The sequence below is a fragment of the Halichoerus grypus genome, chromosome 2 (assembly GCF_964656455.1).
Source record: "Halichoerus grypus chromosome 2, mHalGry1.hap1.1, whole genome shotgun sequence".
NCBI classification, from domain to species: domain Eukaryota; kingdom Metazoa; phylum Chordata; class Mammalia; order Carnivora; family Phocidae; genus Halichoerus; species Halichoerus grypus.
In genome coordinates this window covers 113,851,154-113,858,651 of record NC_135713.1, presented here as the reverse complement: position 1 = coordinate 113,858,651, position 7,498 = coordinate 113,851,154, and the positions used below count along the sequence as shown (strand labels likewise).

At 36.1% G+C, this 7,498-nt stretch overlaps 1 pseudogene; it reads left to right on the top strand.

Moving 5' to 3' along the window:
* The first annotated feature begins 7,093 nt into the window (after window positions 1-7,093).
* Window positions 7,094-7,203, top strand: LOC118521456 (U6 spliceosomal RNA; annotated as a pseudogene).
* Window positions 7,204-7,498: the final 295 nt, after the last annotated feature.

The following is a 7,498-nucleotide window of genomic DNA, read 5'->3' as shown; positions in this document are numbered from 1 at the left end:
CAGTTTATAGTCCTAGCTGTAAAGTGAAATTGGAATGTTTACCTCATGGAGGTGTTGTGAACCATTGTATAAGCGGTAACAAGCTCAGTGCCTAGCTCATAATAAGCACTTAATAAGTATTAGTTATTATTGGCCACTCCCCCTGCTTGTGTTCCCTCTCTCGCTGTCTCTCATTCTCTGTCAAAAAAAAAGAAAAGAAAAGAAACTCGATGAATATTGTGCTGCTATTGTCACACAAGGTTGGTTAAATACACAACATCTATTCTCTTAATAATATCACAGCAATATCTTATATCCCTATTTATTTGTTTATGAGTTTCCTTGTTGATTATTCTTGTTCAGTTACTGTTACTTTAGACTTTTTTTACAGTTCTTGTATTTGCATAGGCAGGTTTTTTTGTGTTGTTTTGTTTCTTTATGTATTTTTGGTTGTAAGTAACATTGTGTGTTCTTTTAATTGAGAACCTAAGTATTTCCACTCCCAAATACTTTCCTTGGCCAGAGCTGCTTATGAAGACTGGCTAACAAAATACTTTGTCTTTGAACTTAAAATTTAACAGAGTTTCTACAGTTCCTCCATTTGAAAAAAATATTTTATAATAATATGAAATATTACATTTTCCCCATCTTTCTCCAATGGAAAATTATTAGGCAACCATTTGAATCAGCTTATGTTGTTCTGGAAGCATCCTCATGATTTAAAAAGATCACGACAGACTTTTTGTAGGGTCACTTTCCTGTAAACGGTAAAGATTCAAAGTACCTCTGAAACAAATAATACATTATATGTTAAAAAAAAGAAGATAGTAGGAAGGGAAAAATGAAGGGGGGGAAATCGGAGGGGGAGATGAACCATGAGAGACTATGGACTCTGAGAAACAAACTGAGGGTTCTGGGCGGGGGGTATGGGTTAGCCTGGTGATGGGTATTAAGGAGGGCACCTATTGAATGGAGCACTGGGTGTTATACGCAAACAATGAATCATGGAACACTACATCAAAAACTAATGATGTAATATATGATGATTAACATAACATAATAAAATAAAAAAATGTGAGAAAAAAGTTTCAAAGTTTTTATTTTTCTCATCCAATTTGCCAATTTTTTTTGGTAATTTCTTTATTGTCTAATGGGCAGGCCAGAATTGCATTTATTTCTTCTAAGTTGTGAATTTTATATAAAAAATTATCTTTTTCATTGTCATCTTTTGATCAGGGAAAAAAACCCCTTTAGTAAAGAACATAAAGTCATAGTCGTTTTATCTGACTGTTCAGGTTGTAGATTTGCTAAGAATACTTTCCTTGCTTATTTTGTTTTGCTCAGTCAGTAAGTCTTTGTTCAGTAAATAATTTGTAATGTTTGTAAATTGTATGTGGGTCATGCTTAGTGGAAGTCTATTTACTTTCATTGTCTGCAATTTAAAAACATTGAAGCGGCCCACTTTTTCGTTCATTTTCTTTTCAGCCCTTCCTCTTCTGAGCTCCCCTTTCATTATGTGTGGTTGTATCCCAATACCAGCTTGTTCTCATTCTCTATGATCTATAGGATTAAGAGATTAAATGTAATCATAGTCAAATATTCCAACTTTGCCTGTACTTCATCAAAAATGTAATTAAAGTAAATGTTAAAATATTGAAAAATTAAAATTATTTTTCCTGTATGGTCTCAAAAAGTTATTAAAGAGCAAAAAAGAATAATTAATGAAGAGTAAAATCTGAACAAAAATTATTCGAATAAAGCTTAGTTACTTGTTTTAAAATTTATATCTTGGGGCACCTGGGTGGCTCAGTCAGTTAAGCCTCCAACTCTTTATTTTGGCTCAGGTCATGATCTTGGGGTCATGAGATTGAGCCCCATCTGGGGGTGGGGGGGGTCTGCACTCAGTGGGGAGTCTGCTTGAGATTCTCTCCCTCTACCCCTCCCGCTCTCTCATAAATAAATCCTTAAAAAATTTACTTATATTTTATAAAATATTTTTATAAATATAAAATTGCATGCAATTCCTGTGTGCATGACCATCAGTTGCTAATGCAAAAAATTGGGATTATGCTTCATGCTTCAAGTATGCCAGGTCTAGACTATGCATAAAAAAGAATTAAGAATGATATTATTTGGGGTACCTGGGTGGCTCAGTCGTTAAGTGTCTACCTTCAGCTCAGGTCATGATCCCAGGGTCCTGAGATCAAGCCCCGCATCGGGCTCCCTGCTCAGCGGAGAGCCTGCTTCTCCCTCTCCCACTCCCCCTGCTCGTGTTCCCTCTCTCACTGTGTCTCTCTCTATCAAATAAATAAAATCTTTAAAAAAAAAAGAATGATATTATTTAATATTGCAAACTGTTCTTTGGTTGCTATATGTACTATTGCTAAGACTGCAGTAATGTGTGAATACTAATAGGTCTGTCAACTGGAACTTAAAGAAAGCAAGAAAACACATGCTAAGTACTCCTGGGAAAAGATACTTTATTATGCAAGAATCTATAACATTGATGATATGCGAGAAGAAGGATTTGACAAGCTAATTAATTTGTCTCTTCTCTTACCTAAGTGCTTCCACAGCTCAAATCTTCCTCACACTCCTAAGCAATGTCCTTCCTGGCTGTTGGCAGAACAACCTACAAGTCCTCACGACATTGGAGAAAGTCACCAATTGTTTTGAGAATAGAGGGCAAGAGATGCAGAGAAACACTTCCTGTGGCCTATGTGGTGTGAGTCCCAGCGTGGACTCTAGTGTGTGACTGCTCTGTGTCAGCCGTGAGTACCTGATCCCTTAGGTTCTTTAATATATTTACCTTTGCACTGTGTGCTTGTGACTTACACACTGTAACCCATGAGGTCTGAGGTAGGAGCCTCTCTTGGCCAGGTGTAAGGGCTGTCCTGAGCTCGATAAAATATTCAACACAACTTACGCGTATAACCCACGTGTATAGAATAGATATAGCTTTCCACGACCAGTACCTGAATAAAGTACCGTGTAAACAGTTTGGTGTTTAATTTTCTAGGCATCTTTTATACTAACCTACATAGATATATGTATTTTTTACATAAGACAGAAAATACACATATACACAAATGAGATCATAATATAAAAGCTTTAGTAAGCTTCTTTTCCTACTTAACAATATAATATGCACTGCTTTCCATGTCGTTACATAATACTCAGCATCAACTTTATCTTGTTAATAACTACATGATACACACTAATTTTTTTTAGTCATACTTCTTAAATGGTTTTTTCCCCAATTTTTAAAAAAGATTTTATTTATTTATTTGAGAGAGAGAGACACAGCAAGGGAGGGAACACAAGCAGGGGGGGTGGGAGAGGGAGAAGCAGGCTTCCCACTGAGCTGGGAGCCCGATGCGGGGGCTTGATCCCGGGACTCCGAAATCATGACCTGAGCCGAAGGCAGACGCTTAACCCACTGAGCCACTCAGGTGTCCCTGGTTTTTACCTCAATTTTTGCCATTATAAAAATCGTACAGCGAATACCCTTGTGTGGGTGACTTGGTTTTCATTACGTAAAAAAAAATAACTTTTATCCTTTGGAATAATTTTAGACTTACAGAAACATTGCTAAGACAGTGCAGAGAGTTACTGTAGACCCTTCAGCGAGCTTCCCTGAATGGTAACATCTTCCATAACCAGCATTCATTTGTCAAAACTAAGAAATTAACATTAATTCAACATTATTGGCTAAATTACAGATTTCATCAAATTTTCCACTAATACCCTTCCCTTTTTTATTATCGTGGTAAGAACACATAACGTGAGATCTACCCTCTTAACAACTTTTCAAGTGCATAGTTAAGTATTCTTAACTACAAGTGCAATGTCATACAGCAGATCTAGAACTTTTTCATCTTGCATGACTGAGACTTTGTACCTGTTGAACAGCACCTCCCCCATTTTCCCCTCCCTCCAGCCCCTGGCACGCTCACCCTTCTAGGTTTTTACTACTTTTAGACTCATCAGAGGGAGAAGCAGATTCACGCTGAGCTCGGAGCCTTACGTGGGGCTCGATTTCACAACCCTGAGATCATGACCTGAGCTGATATCAGGAGTCGGATACTTAACCGACTGAGCCACCCAGGTGCCCCACTACACTATGCTTTTATAGTAAAGTCCAGATGTGGCAAGAGAAGCAAGAGACACAGGACATGTAGCTCTCCGGTTTGGCTGCACAGGTAGTGGGGAAGAGAGTTCTTGACTTCTCTCAGTAATGAATGATCAGCCCAAGGTGGCAGATACCTCTGGGCTTAAGTGGAATCAGGTAATTACAAGCAGCAGGATCCTGAAGTTAATGGCACCAAGAGAATAGGAAGAGGCATAAGGTTACAATTCAGGGCTCAAACTTATTTGTTGAATAAATGAATGAACAAATAAATCAATGGAAATGATGGGAAGATGGTAGCAGGGACAGTGAGGTTTTTAAATCTTCCGAAATCCCCTTTAAAAAAAAGACATAAACTCTAATGGCAAAATCCAAGGCCCAATGTCAACATCTTAAAAAATCTAGATGAACACGGTATCTTCATGAACCCCAAAATACGAGCAGGTGAAGGAAAACTACCAACAACTAAGGACACAGTGTCTATCCATGTCGCAGGAGGAAGCAGCGGGGTAGCTGAGAACTACTAAAACTGACAACAGGACTCAATGAAACGCAGAGTGAAGCAGTTTGAGAACAACTGGAATGAGGAGGAGTTTTGCACACTCCAACAAAGCTGTGGCTGGGTGGGGTCCAAGGTAAGATCTGAAGGAGCTGGTACAGTCTTGGCTCTGTGAACTTTCAAAATTACAAAACTCCTTGGGGCGCCTGGGTGGCTCAGTCGTTAAGCGTCTGCCTTCGGCTCAGGTCATGATCCCAGAGTCCTGGGATCGAGCCCCGCATCGGGCTCCCTGCTCCGCGGGAAGCCTGCTTCTCCCTCTCCCACTCCCCCTGCTTGTGTTCCCTCTCTCGCTGTGTCTCTGTCTGTCAAATAAATAAATAAAATCTTTAAAAAAAAAAAAAATTACAAAACTCCTTTTCAGGAGAAAGTCTCACACCAAGGGGAGAGTTCTGAGAGTAGAATCCAATTGGGGAAGGACAGGGTAGAAGAAAGGAAAAAGGAAGTCTAAATGAAAGAGCAGAGGAACCACATGTCAGAAAGCGTAAGGCCATTAAAAAAGAGGATGCTGTAAGAGGAAGACCTAGAGCACTGAAGCCAGAAAAGTTGTCCTGACTCACCCCTTGTTCATAAAGAAAAACCGAATTCATATAAAAAGAAACAATAGCATTAGATTGTGTTCAAATCCAACATGAAGCTGGTTGTGTTAACTTTTTACATTTTACAAGTTTTTTGTAAATTTTTTTACATTTACATTATTTTTACATTTTATAATATATACATACATAAAATCATTGAATTGTATACCCTAAATTTACACCATATTATAGGTCAATTGTATCTCAAACTGGTAAAAAAAATCTAACACTAATTTATCATAGAAAAAAAAAATACAGAACATAACAGCCCAGCAATGAAAACATAACAGAAAGACATGCTTATAAAACAGCTGAAAAATATAACTTATTATTTCAAGATGAGCTTAAAAACTAGTAAAACATTAAATAAGAAAGGACTATAATCAAAATTAGAAAATCTCAGGAATGAGGTAGGAGAACTCAGAATTAATATTATTTGAGAAATGGAGACTAAAATGGCATCTAAAGGTTAATAAATATAGGAGATAATGACTTAAAATAAATAGGAGGTGAAAGGAGTGAATTTCAACAAATCAAAGAGATTTAAGAGAAAGTGGTAGATATAGAAGGTGAGCAAAGAATATCAACACACATACACATAGGTTGAATAATCACCTATTAGAAGACCTACAAAGAAGAAAATAAAAAGTAATGGAAACTTAAAAAGTAATTTAAATTTAAAAAAGGTAACATTTAAGAAAACTTTCCTGAAAAATAGAGATTTGACACTAGTACCTAGGAAATCAGTACTGAATGATCATTGTCAAGATATATCCTAAAAGACATCTGGAGTTTACAAAAAAAAAAAAAAATCATTTGGGCATTTAGTCAAAATATCATGACTTAAGTGATTGTCTTTGGACTTTATTCCAGAATAAATAGAGCAACATATTGAAAATATTCAAAGAAGGGAAACATAAGGCAAAGATTTTATATCTAGACAACATGTTAAAAGTTATGAACATGAGAGAATCAGAGAACATAGCTCCCATGTGCCCTTCGTAAGGAAATGTTTTTTAGGCAACCAAAAGGGAAAGACATTGACTAAAGGACTATTGATGAGCATAAATATGTAATTACCCATAAAACTATGATGGTTATAAGAAAAGTACATGCCCAGTCCACTTGAAAAACAGAATATACTTGTTGATTGTTTTATAGTTACTGATGGGGTAAAAGGATATTTATTCAAGTGAGAAGCTGGTAAATTGGGATGACAGGAAAGAAATTATTAACTAATTAAATATTGTTGGGGAACCAATAGATAATAACAAAAATAAGATGGTGTGTGTGTGTGGAGAAACTAAGGTTATTTTAGCTTTAATACAAAACTAACCATTAAAGGCATACCTGGGTAGCTCAGTTGGTTGAAGTACCTAACGCTTGATCTCAGCTCAGGTCTTGATCTCGGGCTTGTGAGTTCAGGCCCTGTGTTGGGCTCCAGGCTGGATGTGGAATCTATTTAACAACAACAACAACAACAAACTCATCATTAAAGTAAGTACAAATATATTTGAGAAAGCAAATAAAATAGATCACACAGAGAAAAATTAGTGCTATGAAAGACTTGCATATATGTAATATAGAACAATAGGAAATGAAAAGAATACCGTGCAAAGAAGTATATACCATACACTACCATTTGAATAAAAAAGAAGGCAAAATAAGGACATATGTATGTATATGCATATATATATGTATTTGCTTATTTTTGCAAATAAGAAAGGATAAACCAGAAACTAATAAAATTTGTTATGTATGGGGATTGAAGAAAACTTCTCTGAGTTACCTTTTCGTATGATTTTGACTTTTGAATTATGGTACTGTTTTACATATTAAAAAATCATATTAGCACTCCCTTCAGCAGCACATATACTAACAGTGGAATGATACAGAGAAGAAGAATAGCGTGGTCCTTGTACAAACATGATATGTAACTTCATGAGGTGTTCCATATTTTCATGATGGATGTTAACTAGACTTATTGTCATAATCATTTTGCAATATATACATATATCAAATCATTATGTTGTTCACCTGAAACTAACACAGTGTGAACTATACCTCAATAAAATTGGGAAAAAAAGTAAAAATAATAAAATAAAAAAAATAAAAATAATAAAAAGCCCACTACCACAAAGAAAAAAAAAATCAACATGGAGAGGAAAACCCTAATGTGAAGAGAAACAAATGAACTTATTTCAGGTTTAGAGGCTTTTAGACACACTATTACCTTTAGTGAGCTATATTCTCAGG